This window comes from Mesoplodon densirostris, chromosome 16 (assembly GCF_025265405.1).
Source record: "Mesoplodon densirostris isolate mMesDen1 chromosome 16, mMesDen1 primary haplotype, whole genome shotgun sequence".
NCBI classification, from domain to species: domain Eukaryota; kingdom Metazoa; phylum Chordata; class Mammalia; order Artiodactyla; family Ziphiidae; genus Mesoplodon; species Mesoplodon densirostris.
In genome coordinates, this window is record NC_082676.1 from 34,365,696 (window position 1) to 34,389,654 (window position 23,959).

The window sequence follows — 23,959 nt, forward strand, 5'->3', positions numbered from 1 at the left end:
TCTCTAGATGCCAAAACATACAGTAAGTCACCTCCTCTTAGGCAAGCTACAGACATATCTTGTTTTATTGTGCTTTGCTTTATGGCACTTCACAGATTCTGCATGTTTTTACAGATTGAAGGTTTATGGCAGCCCTGTGTCAAGCAAGTCTATCAGTGCCATTTTTCCTACAGCATTTGCTCACTTTGTGTCTCTGTGTCACATTTTGGTAATTCTCACAATATTTCAAACTTTTTCATTATTATCATATATGTTATGGTGATCTGTAATCAGTGATCTTTGATGTTACTATGACTCACTGAAGGCTCAGATGATGGTTAACATTTTTTAGCAATAAAGTATTTTTAATTAAGGTATGACATTGTTTATTTAGACATAATGCTATTGCACAGTTAATAGACTACAGTACAGTATAAACGTAACTTTTATATGCACTGGGAAACCAAAAAGTTCATGTGACTTGCTTTATTCAATGTTCTCTTTTATTGCAGTGGTCTAGAACCAAACCCACAATGTCTCCGAGGTATGCCTGTATTTGATAATGGCAGAAAAATAGGAACAGGGGGAAAAGGAAAGTAAAATATGGCTGAGACTTGAAATATATTGCTCGGCCAATAAACTAATGCAGGAACTGACAGCATTCTTGCTCATCCCTGATTTGAAAAGGGGCACAGTAGCATTAGATGCATAACTCTTTCCAGAGTCATTTTTTCAATTCAGTCACAAAAGACAAAACTGCGAGTCTAAAGTAATATTCACACCTTGAATCAAGAGAGAAGGTTAGGAAGAACAAGGGATAGGATTCAGAATAACAAGATTAACAAATCTGTGATGTGATCTGTAATTTATGAGATTGATTTATCCTAACATGATATCAAAAAATTAATTGAATTTTAAGAAGTTAGAAATCAGTCTGTACATTTGGAAATAAGATGTTAAGGGAACAGGATGATTTCTTATGTGCAATTGTTTACGCATCTTCTATCCTCTCTAAGCCCATTTTGCTATACTCTACTCTGTGAAGCTGGGGCTGGAGCTCTATAATCTACATTTCCAGGACCCCATGATGGCTGGCTCCCTGTTCATTTCTGCCAAAGGGAAATCCTAGAGAGAGGCTAAAAGATGAAAGGAAGAAAAAAGCGCTTCCTTCCTGTTTTCCTATTTCTGTCAGCATCACTCCAACAGCAACTGGATTTCCAGTTGTAGACATTTACCCACAGATATGCCTGCAAGATGTGTAAGATGACACATATTCAAGGACATTCAGTGCAGAATCATGTGTAAAAGCATAAGACTAGAGACGCCCTACATGTCCATCAGAGAGATCCAACTGATTTAACACAAACCAAAAAACTACATAAGGCATACAGAAAACAAATATCAAAATGGTAGAAAGCTTTCTTTATCAGCAAGTAGATAAATGTAAATGTGTTAAACTCTTCAGGGGCTTCCCTGGTGGCTCAGTTGTTAAGAATCTCCATGCAGGGGACACGGGTTCGAGCCCTGGTCTGGGAAGATCCCACATGCCGTGGAGCAACTAAGCCCATGTGCCACAACTACTGAGCCCATGTGCCACAACTACTGAAGCCCACATGCCTAGAGCCCATGATCTGCAACAAGAGAAGCCACCGCAATGAGAAGCCCACGTACCGCAACAAAGAGTAGCCCCCGCTCGCCGCAACTAGAGAAAGCCACACACAGCAACAAAGAACCAAAACAGCCAAAAATAAATAAATCAATTAATTTAAAAAATCTTCAATTAAAAGGCAAAGATGAACAGAGTGGTCACCAAAACATGATCCAACTATATGTTGTCCACAAGAGACACTTTTTTCTTTTTTTTTCTTCTCTTTTTTCTTTTTTGCTGCCCCACGTGGCTTTTGGGATCTTAGTTCCCCAACCAGGGATTGAACCCAGGGCAGTGAAAGCACCGAGTCCCAACCACTGGACCACCAGGGAATTCCCATAAAAGAGAATAATTTTAGATCCAAATACATGAATAAGTTGAAAGGACAGAAAAAGATATTCCATGCTAACAGTAACCAAAGACAGCTGGAGTATCAGCTATGTTAGTATCAGACAATACAGACATTAAGAGAAAAAATTGTTACAAGGGACAAAGAAAGACCTTATATAGTGATAAAAGAGTCAATTCATCAAGATGTAACAATTATAAATATATATGCACCTAACAGTGGAGCCCCAAATATATGAAGGAAAAACTGACAGAGCCGAAGAGAGAAATAGAAAGCTCTACAATAATAGTTGGAGGCATCAATACCCCACTTTCAGTAATGGACAGAACAACTACACAGAAGGTCAACAAGAAAACAGAAGACTTAACACTGTAAACCAACTAGACCTAACAGACACATATAGAATATTCCATCCAAGAATGGCAGAAAATGCATTCTTCTCAAGTGCATGTGGAGCATTCTCCAGGATAGTCCATATATTAGGCCACAAAACAAATCTCAATAAATTTTAAAAGACTGAAATAATTCCAAGTATCTTCTACAACCACAGTGGAATGAAACTGGAAATCAATAAAGGAAGGAAATCTGGAATTCACAAATATGTTGAAATTAAACAACACACTTAAAAAAAAGTGTGTCAAGAAAAAAATCACAAGGTAAATTAGAAAATACTTTGAGATGAATGAAAATACAACACATCAAAATGTATGAGATGCAGCAAAAGCACTGCAGAGGGAAACTTATAGTTTTAATGCCTACATTGAAAAAGGAGGATCTCAAATTAATAACCTAATCTTCCATCTAAAGGAAGTAGAAAAAGAGCAAATTAAACCCAAAGCAGGCAGAAGGAAATAATAAAGATTAGAGCAGAGATAAGCAAAATAGAGTATAAAACAGTAGAGAGGGGGCTTCCCTGGTGGCGCAGTGGTTGAGAGTCCGCCTGCCGATGCAGGAGACACGGGTTCGTGCCCTGGTCTGGGAAGATCCCACATGCCGCAGAGTGGCTGGGCCTGTGAGCCATGGCCGCTGAGCCTGCGCGTCCGGAGCCTGTGCTCCGCAACGGGAGAGGCCACAACAGTGAGAGGCCCGCGTACCGCAAAAAAAAAAAAAAAAAAAAAAAACAGTAGAGAGAATCAACAAAACCAAAAGTTTGTTCTTTGAAAAGATCAACAAAAGCAACAAACCTTTATCTAGACTGACCATGGAAAAAAGAAAGATGACTCAAATCACTAAAATGAGGAATGAAACTGGGGTCATTCCTACCAATCTTACAGAAATAAAAAGGATTATAAGAGAATAGTATGAACAATTGTATGCCAACAAATTAGACAACCTAAGGAAATGAACAAATCCTTAAAAACACATAAACCATCAAAACTGCCCAAGGGGCTTCCCTGGTGGCGCAGTGGTTGAGAGTCCACCTGCCGATGCAGGGGACACGGGTTCGTGCCCCGGTCCGGGAGGATCCCACATGCCGTGGAGCGGCTGGGCCTGTGAGCCATGGCCACTGAGCCTGCGCGTCCAGGGGCCTGTTCTCAACGGGAGAGGCCACAACAATGAGAGGCCTGCGTACCGCAAAAAACAACAACAACAACAACAACAACTGCCCAAGAAGAAACAGTAAGTCTGAATAGACCTATAACTAGTCAAGAGATTGATTCAGTAATCAAAAAACTTCCAAAAAAGGAAAGCCCCAGGACCTGACCTGATGGCTTCACTGGTAAACTCTACCAAACATTTAAAGAAAAATTAACAGCAACCTTTATAAATTCTTCCAAAAATAGAAGAATTTATGGTATTTATTCATTCCGTGAGGCCAGTATCACCCTGATACCAAAGTCAGACAAAGACATCACAGACTAATATCCCTTGTGAATATAGCTGCAAATAATCCTCAATGAAATTCGAGCAAATTAAATACAGCAGTGTATTAAAGGGATTATAGCCATATCCAAGTGAGTTTTATCACAGAAATGCAAAGATGGTTCAACAATCAAAAATCAATCCAGGACTTCCCTGGTGGCGCAGTGGTTAAGAATCCGCCTGCCAATGCAGGGGACATGGGTTTGAGCCCTGGTCCGGGAGGATCCCACGTGCTGCGGAGCACCTAAGCCCGTGCACCACAGCTACTGAGCCTGTGCTCTAGAGCCCAAGAGCCACAACTACTGAAGCCCACGCACCTAGAGCCCATGCTCCGCAAAACGAGAAGCCACCGCAATGAGAAGCCTGCACACCGCGACGGAGCCTGCGCGCAGCAACGAAGACCTGACACAGCCAATAAATAAATAAGTAAAATAAATTTTAAAAAATAAATCCATGTAATATATTAAAAGAATAAAATGAAAAAAGCAACATCATCTGAATTGATGCAGAAAAAAAGCATTCGACAAATTCCAATACCCTTTCATGATAAAACAAACAAACAAAAATACTCAATAAACTAGGAACAGAAGGGAACTTGCTCAACTAGATAAAGGGCATCTATGAAAAACCCACAGCTAACATCATACTTAGTGGTCAAAGAATGAATGGTTTCCCCCTAATAACAGGAATAAGACTGGAATGGCTGCTCTTGCCAGATAAAGGGCAACGGATTGGAAAGGAAGAAGTAAAACTCTCTCTTTAGAAATGGCATAACCTTATATACAAAAAACTCTAAAGAATCCACATAAAAACTATTAGATCTAATAAATGAGCTCTGCAAAATTGCAGAATATAAGATCAGCATTCTAATATCAGTTGTACTTCTATATACCAGCAAAGGACATCCAAAAATAAAGAAGACAATTCCATTTACATTAGCATTAGAAAGAATAGTTAGCAATAAATTTAACCAAAGAAGTGCAAGACCTATACACTGAAAACTACAATACATTGTTATAAAAATTTTTAAGAGACCTAAATAAATAGAAAAAATCCCATGTTTATGGACTGTAATATTTAATAATGTTAAGACGGCAACAATCCCCAAAATGGATCTACAGATTCAAAGGCATTCCTATCAAAACCTCAACTGCCTTTTTTTTACAGAAATGGACAAGCTCATCCTAAAATTCATATGTTGGCTAGGATATGGAGAAATTGGAACGCTCACACACCGCTGGTGGGATGGTAAAATTATGCAGTCACTGTGGAAAACAGTTTACCAGTTCCTTAAAATTTAAACATAGAATTGCATATGACCCAGCATTTCTACTCCTAAGTAAATACCGAAAAGCACTGAAACACGTGGTCACACAGAAACTTGGACACGAATGTTCACAGAAGCATTATTCATAATAGCCAAAAAACGGAAACAATCCAAATGTTCATCAACTAATGAATAGATAAACAAAATGTACTACATCCATACAATGAAATATTATTCTGCCATAAAAATGAAGTATTGACATACACTACAACATGAATAAACCCGAAAAACATTATGCCAAGTGAAAGAAGCCAGACACAAAAGGCCACATATTGTATGATTCCATAAAATGCCCAGAATAGGCAAAGTCTTAGCCAAAAAGCAGATTAGTTGTTGTCAGGGCTAGGGTTGGGGGAATGGAGAACGACTGCTTAATGGGTACTGGGTTTCTTTTTGGGGTGATGGTTGTACAACACTGATAATGTACTAAAAGCCACTGAATCATACACAGTGAATTTTACTTCAATTAAAAAAAAAAGAATGAGGCAACTCTCTCTATACTGATATGGGAAGCTCTCCAAGATGCGGTATTTAGTGAAAAAAGCAAGACTGTGAACAATATGGTCTCCCTTTGAAAAAGGTGGGTGGGGGCAGGGTAGAGGAAGAATATACATACAAGCATTTTTACCTAACATGTCTTTGCAAACATTCACAAGCACTTGTTACTGGTGAACTGTTCCTGGGGAAGAGAATTTGAGGGCAAGGGTAGGTGTGGAGGGCCTTCCTTTTCAAAATAAGCCCTCTTGTACAATTTAAAAGTGCATATTATATATTACCTTTCCCCCAAGAAAACAAATTAACCTTTTTAAAAGAATACAAATTTAAATAAAGGGGTGCTTATATAATGAAAATATGCTTATGAAAAGGTTGTTGATCCATGCTGGGGGTGGAAAACAACTGGGAATGAGATTCTACAAGTGGTTATCTAACAATGACAAATATCGGAATACTTCTTTAGAGTATAATTATACATTTCCCAAATGGAAGATTATATAAACAGCGTGATGCTTACATAAGAAGTTGAAAGGCTGTTTGAGTCTGTGACAGCAAGCCGTCCTTAGGACCCCTGACTCCCTCGGGGCAGGAAACCTGGGCTCCTTTTTCCTCCCACTTAAGATCTCAACCTGGGCTCCTCAGGCACTGACAGGTAAGGGAGTTTTCCATACTGAAAGGAACCTTCCTGAAAAGACCTTCTCTGTAATTCCAGAAGAAAGAAAGATTGTATAAAACACCCATGATTACAATTACAGTCCAAAGGCCTATTTTCAACTCTTTCTCTTGATTCTGAAGATCTTCCAGTTGTATCACCTAACCCCCCAAAGCAAATATACTGCTTTAATTCATGGCTAAAGAGTCTCCAGGTACATTGACAGGTGTCAGACAAAAAGAAGTCCTATCGGTGTCTACTACCACCTACAACCTACAATACAACCCAAACAAAGGGCTTGTTTCACCCATACTCCCTCAGACTCATGACTGTTTCCCATTTCTGTCAGATTACCACCAAATCTTCTCACCTTTAAGTTCATTACAGAGGCTGCTAGTGATTCTGGCTACAACGGCAGAACCTTCTGGAGCAGCGGGGAGTGAGAGCTGGTCCTTCCTGCCCTGCTTCTTTATTTCTAGAGCAGAAAAAAATAACAAACCTGGAAGCCCCACGTAGCAGCAGCTTTTGTAGTCTGTGACTTCATTTAAGGAAGTATTCTATGAAACCTCTGAAAAGAAGCTAAATTTAGATTGAAGTCTTTCACCAAGAATGCCAGCCTCTTCAGCTAGGGAACCCACATGCCCAGCAGCATAGCGGGGGGTGGGGGTGGGGGGGTGGGGGTGGTTAAACAACTTTAAAATACATAAAAATGTGTCATCATTGAGGGAAGTGAAGCTGGAACTATTCAGCCCAAAGAAGTTTTCTTCTGGTACCACCAACATCTTAATTCTCGATAAAGGAGTAGTGACTACAAAAACTTTTGTAGGGAAAGAAACAGTGAAACAAGGGAGACAGGTTTTCTTTATAAGATTTCTACTAAGAGAGCAAGGAACTACTCTATATATCAGGATGTCTGTCATGGTATAATCTGACATCGAGGTATTGAAATCAACATATTGTCTGAAAACAAGTTCTCTAACACTGAGTCAGACAGAAAGGAAAAACCATCTACTTACATCTACTTACTTACCAGTACTACTTTCCCAACACCTTACTCTTCCCAAATGTGTCAATTTAGACCTTGATGATAAGAGACACAGCAATAAACAAAAACAAAAAAAAAAAAGAAAGAAAACAAAACTGGTATGATTTGAGATTAACGACAATTAACAGGGAGAAAATGCTCTTTTCTATGCATTTTTTTAACCTTGAAGAGTAAGGCTGAGCCATTTAAAAGCTAATCTTCTCCAATGTTCCATTCCCAAAATAAAATTAAAATATTATATATAATTTTAAAATTAACATCTAACAGCCTCATCCTACTTCATGCTCCAAAACTGGTTCTATTCTGCAAGCCATATCTCTAGACAGATTTCGGCAGATAACTGTGTAAGAGACAAACAGAGAGTGAGATTTCCTTCGTTCCTTCAGATTTGCATCCTCCTCTTCTCCCCGCCCCCAATCAGCTGGGAAGCAGTCCCAGATTCTTCTCAAGCTTAGTTTGGAAGTAAAGCTCAGCCTTGATAAACACTCAACCCAGGAAATGCTTTGGATCGTAGACCACTTAGAATACTCAGTCTGTCCTTTCCCAAGAGGTCTCTTTTCAAACTCCATTTGATAGGCGGTTTGGCAGTTTTATATTTTCACTAAAACCTCCTGGAACATTGCTGAGAGATAAAATCATAGCAGGCTGGAAACTATACAAATGGTGGAGGGAAGCACCACACCCAAGGAAAGCTCCTCAAACTTCAGGGGGAAATTACTGTTCAAAAGAGCTGCCAAAGTACCTATGATACCTAGGTACAAAAGTACCTACTCCCCGTGGGAAGGAGGGAGGGGAGGGGAAGAAGTCCCCACTCTCTGTGCCACTGGGCATGTTTCTTTTACGGTGTCACCTCAGTAGGGGCTTGATACTGTTAGGACACAATGAAAACAACTAGAATGACCCGTTTTCTTAGTGTTTTTGAAATGTTAATGTCCTGGTCCCTGCACTACTAAAAAGGCTGACTCAGTCACAGTGACATTCACCATACATCTTTTTTACAGAATCAGCATTTCACATCATTTCTCTTGTGTCTTTTGGACCACCTCTGGTGTTGTGTTTGGGTGCTGTTCAAAATGTCTCCAAGACCCAACAATTATCCGTACTGGCAAATTCTCTCCTACACTTGGTTCCTGAGTTCACAGACAGATTACATGAAACCACAGAACACTCGATCTCAGAGCGACACCAGCTTCATGACACTGAACAGAATGCCAAGTTCTTTCACAGAGAGAGTGTGGTGGGGAGACCTGGGGGCCAAACCAATTAGAAAAACAGCACCGCGTTAGCCTAAACCAAGAATGTGCAAGCTTCTGGAAGTCACCAGAAATTTATTTTTTCCGTGGAATCGTAATAACAGAGTAACATTTCAGTAATATATATGTGATAAATAATAATAAGGCACAGTTGATGCTGATGTTTAGTAAATAATCAATAGGGGTATAGGCCAAGGAGGAAACGGCTAATAAAAAAGAAATCTTAGGTTGGTAAGAGGTGGTGGAAATTTGGGGAGAATAAATATACTCTTTGCTTTTTATATTGTTACTCATCTGTGTCACAATAACGCCAGGGCCATCTCCCCCTCCATATAACAACCCCTGAAGTGATCGCTTTCCAGGAAGGTCAGTGGAAGGTGGGAGTTCCTCACGGAGTGATGTTTAACGAAGGCCTTAATTTGGAGACAAAAAGGAAAAGAACCAGATTCAGAAACAACGTTGACACCAACTTGTAAAGTAAGATGCAAAGTAACGGAGCAATTAGACTTTAGTGCGGTTACTAGATCCTCAGTGAAGCCTTAGGTGAGGTAGCCCCTACCATACACTGGGCACCTGGCTACTTCATTTCCTCTTGGCAACAACCTTAGGAGGTGGGTACTGTCTGCAGCTAAAAGATGAAAGGTGTGATTTGCCCAAGGCCACTGGTATGTAGTCGGACTGGCTTGGCTGAATTCTCTGCACTCCACCATCTCCAAAATGGGGACAAGACTCAGTACCTCCCTGGTAAGTTTACTGAGAGGAGGAAACAGACCTCATGAAAACTGCTTAGCATAGTGTCCACCTGGCAAGTAGTAAAAAGACAGTAATGGACAGATATCTTGATTATTATTCCCTAGGGTCACCCAGCTCCTGAGTAGCAAAGTTGGAACTGAAACCCAGGTCAGCTGTGCTCCAAAAGCCATACTCTGCGCACAGGGATCTCCTTAGTTCTACGGCATGCAGTTTGCTTACCTGACCTCATTTCTATAAAAAAGGCCACAGGACAGAAGGGCATTCCAAAGAAGGACATCCCGACACTGATGCTTTAAAGCCAGCGCTTGGCAGACACTCATTCTAGAATATTTTGGGGGAGATTCCAAACTTTGGCAGTAAAGGTTGCCCAGCCCCAGCCTATGTGACCCAGGGCAGAGCTAAGGGAAGGGAAACAGGACAGGACCTTCCACGGGGTCTGCCCCCGACCAAGGTGCAATTCCCTCCTGTGCACTTTACATTTGACCTCCTTTGCCTGCAAAAAGATTTTAAACAGTACCTGACTGTAAATGGAAGGAGGCCCAGTGTCCAAATAAAAAACACATTTTTTTAAAAGCTCACCACACGAACACCTGAATGCCCACAGCATTTTATCAGGATGCCCAACCTCATTTAGTGTATTTTTGTTTGTTTGTTTGGTTTTTTGGCCACGCTGCGTGCCTTGGGGGAACCAGGGTTTGAACCCCAGCCCCGGCAGTGAAAGCACCCACTGCCGAGTCCTAACCACTGGACCGCCAGGGAATCCAACACCGTTTAGAACTTAAAACACTCCACTCCCTTCACAGTCCCTTCATACCTCCTCTGGCTGGGAAGGTTTTTCTAGGGCTAAGTAGGGAATCTGATGTCAGCTTTGGAACAATGCAGAGACTACATAAACAGTATGTATTTCCTTCCTCTGGCCTCTAACCCTTTGGGACGTCCACTATGCTACTAGCCAGACAACCTAGCACATAGTAGTCATTCAATAAACATTGGTTAAAAGAAACTCTGAAGACCATGTAGCCTAAACCTGGCCCCAACGAAGGATCCCTCATCAAGCACCCTAGAAAGACTATGATCCAGCATTTGCATAAACACTGTAACTCAGCACTAAGTACTTTGTGAAGGGGCCTCCAAAGAATGAGGCCCCTCTGGGCTTCCCTGGTGGCGCAGTGGTTGAGAGTCCGCCTGCCGATGTAGAGGACACGGGTTCGTGCCCCGGTCCGGGAAGATCCCACGTGCCGCGTTGTGGCTGGGCCTGTGAGCCATGGCCGCTGAGCCTGCGCGTCTGGAGCCTGTGCTCCGCAACAGGAGAGGCCACAGCAGTGAGAGGCCTGCATACCGCAAAAAAAAAAAAAAAAAGAATGAGGCCCCTCTAATTATTCCCTCATTGGGCAGTTCTCACTGTTAACAAGTTCCTTCCTAAGCTGCGGCGGCAGTTGGCATCACAACTAATGTTCTCTAAGCACTTACCCTGTGCACCCTTCCCAGCACTTTACACAGCAAAAAAGTGGCAAAGCCAGGACTGGAACCCAGGCCTCCCTTGCCCAGGCTCTCAGCCACCACCTAGTCCATTCACTGGATCCCATGCTGCCCTCTGCACACAAGAGTCCCTTATACACAGCAGGCCTCAGAAATTAGAATTTATCAACTCACTTCCTGATCAAACCTCTCTGACATCTGACCACTGCTACGAAGACCCCACCCCCATCCAGGTTACCACTGCAGCCTGAGTCCTCCACGCCCTCCACCCGTCTGGCATCTCTTACTTCAGTCTGACCTTCAAAAAGGCCACACTCTTGCTCCATTCCACCTGTCTCTGCATGTGCTATTACCACACGGTCCCTCTCCCCATCCAGATCTTTCCAGAGCCACATCAAATTGGGCATCCCCAGCAGCTGCACTTCTCTGGCCCACAAGGAGTTTCCTGTTCAATCTGGCACTTTTCTTACTGAGCTTAAGTGTTTCTAGAGAACGTCTCACTTCCCTAGGTACTGTTAGGTTCCTGGCAGAGATGACTATATTTCTGCAATGCCTCTCTCATCCTTAAGCATCATGCTTAACAATGAGTAAAGCTAGTATAGATGGCTTGAGGCTTATCTTCCTTTAGAAGTAATCTGACTAGAAAATCAACATCAAATTCGAATGTGAAAATTATGCACTTCAATGTTAAATAATCAAGCCTCATTAAAATAATAAAATGCATATTTCTTCTTCATATATTTCAATAGTTATACATTCCTCAAAAAAAATACTACATAGATAGATATGCTGCATTTTGTAGTAATACACTGGGGTAAAATGTTTTTCTTTGGTATTTATTTAAAAAGATGATTCTTTAATTAGAAGCCCTTTTATTCTTTAAGAAATTATCAGATACTCTGAACTGGGTTCCTTCAAGTGTTATGCATTTCAGAGCTGTTACGAATCAGGCTACATCCATCAGGAGAGGCTGATATGATGTAGAAACAGAGGTTTATTCCTTGCTATCACTATTTTATCCAACATAGTCTGGGTCTGGGGCTCAGGCCAGGGCAGAAGAGGACCCTCTGCTCCACATAATCATTCAGGGACCCAGGCTGATGGAGGATCCCCCCCATATAATACACACACAGTTCAGGGTGCTCCATGGTAGAGCTGGAGGTGCTTATGGCTTCGGCCCCCGCGTGAGACAGATGACTGCTTCTCACGCTTCACTAGCCAGAATCAATCACGTGGTGCCACATAACCTCCAGGCAGCTGGGAAAAGTTGAAGGGCACAAGGACAGTCATTGAGCAGCGCTGTTCCTGCCACAGAGGCAGCTCTGGAGCTCCAAAGGTAGAGCAGTCCCTGCTGACGTGAAAGAAGCAAGGTGCACAACAGTGCATATAGTACGCTGTCACCTGTGTTAACAAGAAAGAGGGAGGAAGAGATAGAGAAAAGGAAACAGAAAACCTCTGGAAGAATGCTACTAGAGAAATTAATAATACCATGGTAATAATTGCTGCCTCTCTGGAGGCAAGATGGTTGGCAAGGGGCAGGGAGGAGGAAAAGGCATTTTTAATGGGTACCCTCTTCTATTACATGCATGGGTCATCTATTTTAAAACTCTAAAATCATTTTTAGGCTGTGATTTATACACTTCAAATTAATGGGTTGTTTGGGGATTTTTTCTTTCCGAATCAAGTCCAATCTATTCTAACATAAGAAACACCAGATCCTTGACTCACACTGCCTGAAATTAAACACCTGGAGTAACACTGACATAATCACATCCTTTAGTAAAGCCTTGCTGAGACATCTTGCACTGGCTTCTCTCTATTCTAAATATAAACATTACTACTATGTAGGTGATGAGAAAAGTACTGAAGCCGATCAAATGTCTGCTTTTGGAAATAATTTTCCTGTTATTTCAATTTAGGTACCCTTTATTTTCTAAAGTAAACCTCCTTTTCTAAAATAAAAGTGTTATTTTTGGTACTGTAACGCTGAATTCTATACAAAATACAGCAAACAAAGTCTCCTGGGTTCCCCCGAAAGACAACAACACTGCTGTTTCAGAATGCATTAAAATATGGACTGCACTGAGATACAGTCTTCGCCAAAACCATGAACAACACCCTCAAATAACATTTAAATACTTCATGTGCCAGATGCGCCAGGGTACTGCCTCTGGGGCTGTGACAAGGTAACCCAACAGCACATCTGCCCCACTCACTCAGCTGTCGTCAACAAGAGTAGAATCCTGCTGACATTCAGCTGATGACGTAAGCCATAAATAATGCAATAAGTAAACAGTTAGGTCGAGTCTCCGAAAAGACTTCTATCATTCATTTCAATTTTAATATCAAAAACAGGCCTTAAAAAAAACAAAAAAAATAGGCTTATACTACCCCATTCACCACGCTCTAAATACCAGAGAATTTCCAAGAGAAATAGCACTCTATCGAGTTATGTGATATCTTTATGGGTTTTACTTCTAAATTTATGCTAAGCATATTACATAGCTACTTTTTACTACACCAAGTTGGTACTTAAATAGTCTGTGACTGTCTCTCAAGTTCTACAATATACTGTCCGCATTTATATTTTAGTGGAAAATCAACTACCACACATTTCTTTCAAACAGCAATATTACTCTTTCTAAACTCAATGTGTTTGGGTGTACCAGAGGCGCTTTCCTAAGTTGGCTTTCTGCCTACAACTTGTGCTTTTCTAAAAGGTAATGTGCACTATCATTTAACCTGCCTTGAGCTTCCAAATAGGTTTATTCAACTGATATTAATGATTCCAAAAATGTATCTCAAATTTCTTTCTAAATCACTGAAGAAAAGCAAATAACCCAAGTTTGCAAAGCCTATGGTGGGTCTTGTAGCATCCGCTATTCAACCTACGTAATGAATTAGTAATTATGAAATTGCCAATATTGCAACATGTGAGACCAAATACAATATATGTTTAGGACAAAAACAAAAAGGAAAGGAAACTTTAGATCCCACTGTGTTATGTTTAAACTGAAGACAGATGGCATTAATTTGTGGGTATACAAACAATTTCCAGGACTTTCAAGTCAGAGGCAGCCGTAATACCATATATCATTGATTCTAAGACACATTTCTTCATATTTTAATATATCTGAAATCTTCAAATGAATCATATTGTAGTATAAATACTGGTGTTTCTTTTTTAGTGGTATATAAAACAATGGTGTGACTTTCAATCAAAGTCATCTTAGAGTCACCGAAATACGACAATGTTAATATTAGCTAACATGTATTGAACACTGTGTACCAGACACTGCATGTGGATTATTTTATTTAATACTCACAATACTCTGATGTGGCTTCAATTATTTTCCCCATTTTTATAGCTGGGGAAACTAAAAGATGAGGTCAGTTGTCTAAAGGCACAGGTTGGCTCTTAACCACCCAGCCTCACTGACTCCACAGAGGGAAGAGCTTGAGGGTCTGAGAAAGCCAACCATTCCTTGGAGCATGGGTTCGAAGCCCAGCCAAGTATCTTCTAAGCACTTTTTTTTTTTTAAGGAATATAGGAGTAAAAATACAGAGCTCCAGATATCAAGAACAGATATTAATTATTAATTCAAAGCCTTTATTATAAGGAAGGGTTGGTAATCACCTGAGAAAAATTATACTCTTGCATAAAAACCAATTTTTTCTGTTTTTATACATCCTGAATTCAATTTATAATTAACATGTATTTTTCTTCCTTAAAAATATTCTATTATCTCTAGAGAAATGATATAAGAATGTATTCCTACGTTCTGTACCTAAATTTTATTTAAATCAGTATTGAAATAGTCCCAAATAAAACAACACTATACAACAAACCAGAAACATTCTATAATACAAATTGATAATGAAATTTGTTGGGGTAAGTTCACATATAAAGCTACCATTCCTAGCACCTGGCAAATATGTTTGGCACTTCTACAAAAATACATCTTTTAATTCCCACTACTACAAAGAGGGCATTCTTTTTTTTCAGAAGTTCATTAAATGGTATTGTCTACTTATTTGTTGGTTGCCTTCCTAGCATTTCTTTACCTGTTCCCTCAAATGTCCTAGTCCTATATGTTGGGTGAGACTAACACCATTACTGGATTCCAAGATGGACCCTAATTCCCATCATCCTAGCCAGTGGTTGGCTCAGAGATGGACATGTGACCCAAATTAGGCCAATCAGACAAGAAGATTCAACTCCAGAACTTCTACTCTAGGCATGAGCTACTGGGGAAGTGTTCTCTTAACATCTGCTAGTTAAAGCCAGAAGCAAATAGCCATGGGAGCTGCTGGTAGCCACGTCCTACCTTTGGAACACAAGTGGAAGGGACAGCCAAGAATGGTCTGAGGTCACAGCACTGAGAAATGGGAAAACCAGGTCCTTGCCATGCCACTGGAACTACTTTTGCACTTTGCTGTTAATTTACTGAAGGAAATTCTTTCTATTGAGACAATTTAAGCTAGGTTGTCTGCTACTTACATCTGAAAGCATTCTGTTTTTTTTAAACTAATAAAAAATCAGTATCAGGAAGTGTGGTATTGTAAATACAAGACAGAAGTAAAAATGTGAAATTGGCTGAAGAAAGGAGACAGGGTAAAATTCAATGAACACATCATGAACCCAACCTGAGCATTTAACTATCTTTGAGAAAAGAAACAATCAGGCTGTGGCCTGTGGCCTGTTGTGCCCACCAAGACTACAAGGAACATTAAGGCACTCAATAGGAAAGATGCAAGATAAGGAAAGTCTCCGACTACTCACAGCATTTAGTAAGGATCTTTGAGGAGACAAAACGAAAAGGGAGGAAAATATGCCTTTGCTAAAAGAGGGCCTTTCTGCTTCAAATGCAATCCAAAGGGACCGAGAGATGTGAAGAGAGAAAACAGGATAAAGAGAGGGAGGGAAATGGTAGCCTTGGCAAGAGATAAGACTGTGGGGTAGGGTGGGAAAAAGAATCCTGACCCCCAGGCATCCCCCAAACACCCTTGTGAGGTATTCTCAGCCTGAAAATGGGAAACATCATTCAAGATGTTACTGCAAAACATCCCATGGGCAAGGGACAAATTCATGATGTCCCTCCATCCAACCACTTATTTCCAACAGCCTTGAGGGAAAAGCAAAGGAGGCAACGAGGAAACCAAACGTTATGAAGATGGGCCAAATTCTAGACTTGGGAACATTTCAGGCTTTGGTTCAAACCCCTGGAATTGCCCAAAGTCCAGGAGCAGACTAGGTTTTGGGGTGTCATATGGTCACAGACCTCCCAAGCTGAGCTGACAGCAGGCTGTGATTGCCCAGTTCCCAGCCCCTATCTCACTCTGTGGCCAAAAAGAAGCAGCCCACAAACACTGCCCCCAAGAGGGGTCTCCTCCAGCGCCCAACTCAGATGTGGCCATGGAACCCAATCTACAAGAAGGTCATTAATTCTTTCAACCAGCGAGTGTTTGTGAACACCGCTGTGTACCAAGCAAAGTTCAGTGGGAACACAGATGTAAACAAGACGTACGTAAACAAGACGTCTGTAAGCAAGGCCGCGGGCTTCATGGAACTTACATACCAGGAGCAGAGAGAAAACCCGGTCGACTAGACAGCTAGCTGTTATATCAACACCCAAAAAAATATCATGAAGTGATGATTGCTGGTTAGGAAGTAAGGCTGCTGTGACAGTGAGGGAGTTACTTCAATGGGGTGGTCAGGAAAGGTCTTCCTGAGGAGGTGACACTTGGACTGGGAATTGAATGACAAGAAGGACCAGCCATGGAAAAAAAACAATCAAGGGAAGACCATTCAAGCATTTCATTAAGAAAGAAGACAACAAAGAAGACGCAGAAGAAGAGGAAGAAAAGAGAAAAGTAAAGGAATAATTCATGCAAAATCCCTAAAGCAGGAACAAGCTTGCCATGTTTTACGGCTGGGTGTCTGCAGCCTAGAGAACAAAGGGAGAAAATGACACAGACCAGGCCAGAGAGGCAGCCGGGGCAGGATCACACAGGGAGTTTGATTTTATTCTGAGTAGGAAGCCACTGGAGGACTTTAAAGAAGGGAATGACATGAGCTAATTTCTGCTTTGAAAAGAGTTTGAGATGGTGAACAGAGTAGTGATTGCCAGGGGTCCCAGGGATGAGGGAGGGGTGGATGTGCCTTTAAAGGGAGAGCACCAAGGACAACACAGCACAGTTCTGCATCTCGATTGTGGTGGTGGTTATACAAATCTGCACATACAGTTGGTGAAATCTGACCTGTGGATTGTACCAGTGTTGACCGTCAGCTTGTTTTGATATCATACCATAGGTATGCATGATGTTAAAAATGGGGGAGGCATAGTAAAGGGTACACAGACCTCCCTGTACATTTCTTTGCAACTTCCTATGAATCTACAGTTACTTCAATTAAAAGTTAAAAATATTTTGCAAATTTGAAAGTTGCTAAGAGAGGAGATCTTAAAAGTTCTCATCAAAAACATTTTTTTGTAACTGTGTAAGGTGATGGATGTTACTAGACTTACTGTGGTGATCATTTCACAGTGTCTACAAATATCAAATCATTATATTGTACGCCTGAAACTGATACAGTGTTATATGGCAATTATACCTCAATTTAGGTAAGTAAATAAATAAGAAAGCTAAAACCATGACTAAATCACATTTAAACAAATCCTAAGATAAAACTCATAATATTTGACTCACAAAATGCAAGTCACTTTATTTGGGGCTTTAGGGAGAACAAATGTGTTTATGATAATAAAAGATTAAATAGAACTCACGTGGCAATTGTGTGACGTGTGCATCGATTTCTTTTTGGACAAAAATATTGAATTTAGGTTTGTAATATATTAGTCTATACGATTCTCTGCTAATATTATTTTAATACAGTACTAGTTATTTGCAAAGAAAACAAGTCTGAACCTACACAGGAGATCTCAGGAAGGAAACCTGGTATGTAGACAAAATATTACCTATGTATAAATTAGAAATTATTCATAGAAACAAGATTTTAAGGTTTCTGACTAAATTTTTTTTTACCTTTTTCACATTACATCCAAATACAGACCTAGATTTTTTAAGATAAATATATATTTGCTAGTGGCTGAGGGTGGCCCTGGCAATCTGAAATTTAACAACTCACAGGTGATTCTGACACATACTAGGGTAGGTCATTCATTCTCAACAGGATAATATTGCCTAGAAGGGTGTGAAAATTGTTTCTTGGGAGAGGAAAAAACCTTAGCTTATGATGCTTACACCAAAGCTCTACCTTACCTAAAAAAAAAAGAAAGAAAAAAGAAAAAAAATGTTAAAAAGAAAAGATGTCTTAGGCTTCCATTTAAGATATGGATTGGAGAAAAGTGAAAGCAGAAGTAGAATCACAATGTGATATTATGCTGCACTCACCAAAAGGGTTAAAAGAAAAAAGAAAACACCAAGATTGGCAACAATATGGAGCAACTGGAACTCTCACACTGCCCGTGGGAATGTAAATTGGTACAACCACTTTGGAAAACTGTTTGGCAGTTTTGTTAAAGTTGAACATATGCCTACTCCATATGACCCAGCAAGTCCGCTCCTAAGTATACACCTAACAGAAATGCATATATATTCTCACCAGAAGACACACACTCAGATGTTTATAGCAGCACTATTCATAACAGCCAAAAGTAGAAATTACCCAATTGCCCATCAACTGGTAAAGGGATCAGTTATATTTAGTTTGACATAATGTAATACTCTACCGCAAAAAGGATGAATAATGTACAACCACACAACAATATGGGTGAATTTCACAAATGTAATGTTGAAGAGGTCAGTCACAAAAGAATGCATACTGTATGGTACCATTAACATGAAGTTCAAAAGCAGGCTGTTACAACAGGACAGTGATTATCTTTAGGGGTGGGGGGTAGAAACTGGGAAGGTAGCTTGTGGGTATTCCATATACTGGTAATATTCTATTTCTTGATCTAGATCAGAGTTTCTCCAGCACTACTGACATTTTGGACTGGATAACTCTTTGATGTGGGGGGTTGTTTGGTGCATTGTAGGATGTTTGGCAGCATTCCTGGCCTTTATCCACTATGTGCTAGTAACACCCACAAAGTAGTAATGACCAAAGATGTCTCTAGACATTGCCAAAAGCCCCTTGGTGGGCCAAATTACTCCCCAGTTGAGAACCGCTGATCTAAGATATAGTTACACAAGTGTGTTCAGCTTATAAAATATCAACAAACCGTACACTGCCTTTTTCTGTATGTATATGATATTTCAATATACAGAAGCAGGGAGACCATTTGGAAGACTATTGCAAGCATCCAACGAGAGGTGATGATGCCTGGGACTTGGGCGGTAAAAGTGAAGATGGAGAGAAGTAGAAAGATGCAGGAGATGGTACATGAGGCACAGCTGACAACTTCTAGAGGACGAGAGAGAAGAAAATCAAGGAGGACACCGAAGTTTTTGGTCTGAACAGCCGAATGGTTGAAGACATCACAAAGACGGGCCAGACTAGGGTCAGAGCATCTTGGGAATGACTGCGGGGGGTGATCAAATTGTGAGTTATCCAGAGGCAGCCAATGTGCTTTTCTTGTACAGGAGAACATAACATGTGCTCTGGACCATAGAGACTATATGTTTCCCATTCTTCACTCTTTCAAATCATAGTCTTCAATTGGGTTTCCTGATCCCGCTCCACCGTTGTACACAATTCAACTTGTCACTGGCCATCCCTCAATCATCAGACCAAGAGAAGCTCCATGTAACCCTGACAAAGACACCTGGACATCCTCACCAAGGCTCCTGGAGCTGAAGCCGGAGGCAGTGAACACAGAAGCAGGAGTGAAGGAGCCACACTGGCTGGGAGGAAGGGCAATGTCAGCCAGTCTCTTTCTGTCTCCACTTGAGGATTTCCCCAAGCAAGGACTTTTATCATAAATTATTTAACATCATTGAAATAGAGAAATAACTAATACTGCAGCCGGATGGTTTTGGTTACAAGTAGCACTGGAATAAAAAAGGGCAAGCAGCAGCTGTCCAAGCAAGAGTTGATGATGGTGGCAGCTGGAACTAGAATGAGGGCAATGGACATGAAGGGGAGACACATTCCAGAGGAGACACATTCCAGATAAACTGTGGTAACAGAAATGAGAGGACTTGAGGATAAATTAGATATGAAGAATGAAAATGAGGCTCGTTTTTTGGTTTGGGCAACTGGGGAGATTTAATGAAGTGGGAATGACTGTTAGAGAGAAGGGTTTCTGGGGAGAGGGGATCAAGAAGACTGTTTTGGACACATTAAGCTTAGTCTACTAGGCATGTTTGGGGGAGAAGAAGAATGTCATGTTTCCAACCTCAAGTAATTGTGGAGAAAAAATGCTACCTTACCGCACCCCAAAAAAAACTTATCTAATTTTGTGAGTGTGGATTATCCTCAGTAAAGACTAAGAAGAGTTAAATCTACATCCCATGAGTACATGCAGGCCTTCTGCACATCAGTATTGATTATTGTAAAGCATACGAATTTATTATAGTTGGATTAAGCGTGCTTCCGAGAATTTTTTTATCGGCCCGTGAAATGATTATCCATTTAGGATGAGAGAAACTATCCTTTCTCTCCTGTAAAATGTGTTTTTAAGAACAACAAAAAAAATTGCATGCTATTTTTTAACCTAGAAACAAAAACACATTTAAAAAACAACAAACAAACAAAAAAACCAAAAACTTTTTGAGGCTGGCTTGTATCTTGCCTCAGGTGAGGAAATGTTTATGAGAACTCTCTGCAAACTATGAAACACCGTACAATATAAGGCATTACTACTACTCATATGCACGAACACCCGTCAAGCAATCAGCAGACCTATGATTTGTAGGTAATATATGTAGAAATACAATACAGTAAAACTAAGATTTTGATCCCAAAAATCTAAGAGAATAAAAAGGCAACAAATTACATGTGGCTATAACTTTGTCTACTTCTATAGAGTCAGATATCAATATTTCTTTTTTAGGCACCACTAAAATTAACAAACAGGCCTTTTAAAAAGTTCAAAATAAACCTATTGATTATAAATACTTGGGAAATATACCAAATTATTATTGCTGGCTTATGCAAGTTAACATTTTTATCCCACTTTAGGGAGGAGGTTATTTTACAAAAACAGGTCAGAGATAACCCCAAGTGACATTCCAAATAAATGATATAAACCAGCTCTATTATTCAGAATCAAGACCCCAGTCTTTCAAAAGGCTCTCTATAAAAAGTAGGTCTAAGTAGGATTAGATTCCTGAATCTGGAAAGAATCATTCAGGCTGGAATAAGTTTTTAATATGCTAGAACAAGGGCATTTGTTTTGGGGGAGTATTCTCAGTATCAGAATGAACATATTCTCTGGGAAAATGTCTGTTCAGACCTGCAATGCAATGTATTTTACTCTCTAGTGAGGAAATACATATAAACATGGATATATACCCTTAGATGCTATTTTAGCCCTTTAAAATACATTTGGCACAATTTGCATTTTCAGAACACCTACATTTGAAAACAATTACAATTAGCAATTAATATACTAGTTGCTCTAAGAAACTCTTTTCTTCTTAAGAGTTGTAGATTCTTTTTTTGTTTTTAACATTTTTAATTTTTAATTTTAATACATGCTCAAGGGGTGGGAGGGAGAAAGGGGGCAGGAGGGGAGATGAAATAGTAAAAGGAATACAATAAAACCAAGTCTCTCTCTCTCTCATCTGGACCCTCAACCCCAGTTTTCCTCCCCAGAGGAAATCACAATCAATATTTCGACAGAATCCTTCCAGTGATATCTATGCAGATAGATCTAGAAATTTCCCTTTTATCTTTATTTTGTTTTATTACTCAAATAGTATGTACAATTTCCACTCTTCTGAATCATGCTTTTCCCCCACTCAATAACATACCTTGGAGAATATTCCATATCAGAATACAAAGCACTATCTTATTCTTTTAAACAGCTACGCCTCCCTGGGGATATACCATAATTGATTTAACTAGTTCTCTATTAATGCGTATTTGTTTTCAGTCTTTTACAATTTCAAACAGTGCTACAATGACTTTGCACATAAGCCTTTACATAAATGTGTGAATATATCTGTAAGAAAAATTCCTAAGGGCAGAATTGTCAGATCAAAGGATGTATACATTTATTATCTGATACCAGACTGCCCTTCTAACTATATTGTACCAATTTATATTCTCAACAAACAGTGTAAAAGTTTCTGCTTTTCCACACCTTTGTCATCATGACATATTTTCAAACTCTAGTCTCTGCCTATCTGCTAGATGACAAACTGTTTCACCCTTAGTTTTTTGTTTTTTGTTTGTTTGTTTTGGCTGTGTTGGGTCTTCGCTGCTGCGCGCGGGCTTTTCTCTAGTTGCGGTGCACGGGCTTCTCATTGCGGTAGCTTCTCTTGTTTTGGAGCACGGGCTCTAGGTGCGCGGGCTTTGGTAGTTGTGGTGCACGGGCTCAGTAGTTGTGGCTCACGGGCTCTAGAGCGTAGGCTCAGTAGTTGTGGTGCACGGGCTTAGTTGCTCCGCGGCATGTGGGATATTCCCGGACCAGGGCTCGAACCTGTGTCCCCTGCACTGGCAGGTGGATTCTAACCACTGCGCCACCAGGGAAGTCCCTCACCCTTAATTTTAACTGGTATTTTGTTTGGAATGAATAGGGCTGAGTGTCTTTTCACATGCTTGAAATCCATTTTCATTCTTTTCTGTGAATTGTCCACATCCTTTGCCAAATAGGTTATTGGCCTTTTCCTAATTGAGTGTGAAAGTTCTTGATATATTAAACAAGCTTGACTTTCATGATATATAGATTACAAATTGTTTTTCCTACTTTGTCTTTGGCTATCGATTTTTATCCATTTTATTTTTCCATGGAGAAATTTTCTATCCAACTACTAAAGTTTTTTTATGGTTTATAACTGTTTTTCAGCTGCTTCTTTTGGATTTTAAAAGTTATAAAATCATACTGCCTGCTAATAATAGGAATTTTGCTTTCTGATGTCTTTATCTAGTTCATAACAATTGTCACAGTGTACATCCCTGTGTTGCTCCTGATTTTAATGGGAATGCTTCCAAGGTTTCACAATTAAAAATGATGCTCGGGCTTCCCTGGTGGCGCAGTGGTTGAGAGTCCGCCTGCTGATGTAGGGGACATGGGTTCGTGCCCCGGTCCGGGAAGATCCCACATGCTGCGGAGCGGCTGGGCCCGTGAGCCATGGCCGCTGAGCCTGTGTGTCCGGAGCCTCTGCTCCGCAACGGGAGAGGCCACAACAGGGAGAGGTCCGCGTACCGCAAAAAAAAAAAAAAAAAAAAAATGATGTTGGCTTTGGCTCGTGACACTACTTCTCTAAGGAACTTTCTGAATGCATAGAGAATTTAACAGTTCATTCTTGAGTATTATTTTTCCATGTTTATCAATAGATTCCATTGATTTTCTTCAGTTGTCAAATACATCACTAGCTTTAGCACTTACGTGATTATTTAGGAATAAAAAATGACAGGAATCTATGACTTTGGATTTACACTGTCTACTCTAGAAATAATTCAAAACTACTCATCAAAATATTTAATCCGTATCAAGTCCTCACCTGATATAAAAAGGCAGGTACTTCCCATTACAGATAGGAAGACTGAGTCAAAAATAGATTATAACTCCACCCACCCCCTTTCTTCACTGTGGCACTTTTGAGAGTTAGAAATAAAATCAGACCTTCTGAGTCCCAATCTGGTGGTTAAGCCACAAGAAAGCACCAAGGCCTTTAGAGAATTGAGCAGATGCCCAATGTACAAAGAAGAAAGCAGGCTGCCTTCTACAACCCCCTCACCCCCGCTACAGCTTCACAACATTCTCTTCCAGACTCCCTGTAAGCAACCTTCAAGTTGGACTCAGGAGCCTAAAACATCTGAAATGCATCACCCAGCAGCGAGCATAATAGGTCCGTTCTCCGTGATACATGATGCTGCCGACATTCCTCAGCCAATTAGAATTCCTTTCAGCTGCAATGGAGGTGAACACAGCTGGAATTACAGAGTGGGGCCATCACCAGACGCACTGATTGTACATTATT

General features: G+C 40.4%; 1 protein-coding gene across 6 annotated transcripts in view; it reads right to left on the reverse strand.

The window, feature by feature from the left end:
* SMURF1 (SMAD specific E3 ubiquitin protein ligase 1) overlaps nt 1-23,959 on the reverse strand; it is a 108,557-nt gene that overhangs the window by 78,890 nt on the left and 5,708 nt on the right. Inside the window, exons 1-3 of one of the 6 annotated variants that reach the window (XM_060079547.1) lie at nt 7,344-7,428; nt 6,684-6,788; nt 6,179-6,361 (exon numbers count right to left, since the gene is read on the reverse strand). The exons of 4 other annotated variants lie outside the window; for them this stretch is intronic. The gene's annotated coding sequence lies outside the window, so the exon portion shown is untranslated. Of the gene's footprint in view, nt 1-6,178; nt 6,362-6,683; nt 6,789-7,343; nt 7,429-23,959 lie in introns of those variants that run through there. One more of the 6 variants, XM_060079548.1, reaches the window with a different exon arrangement.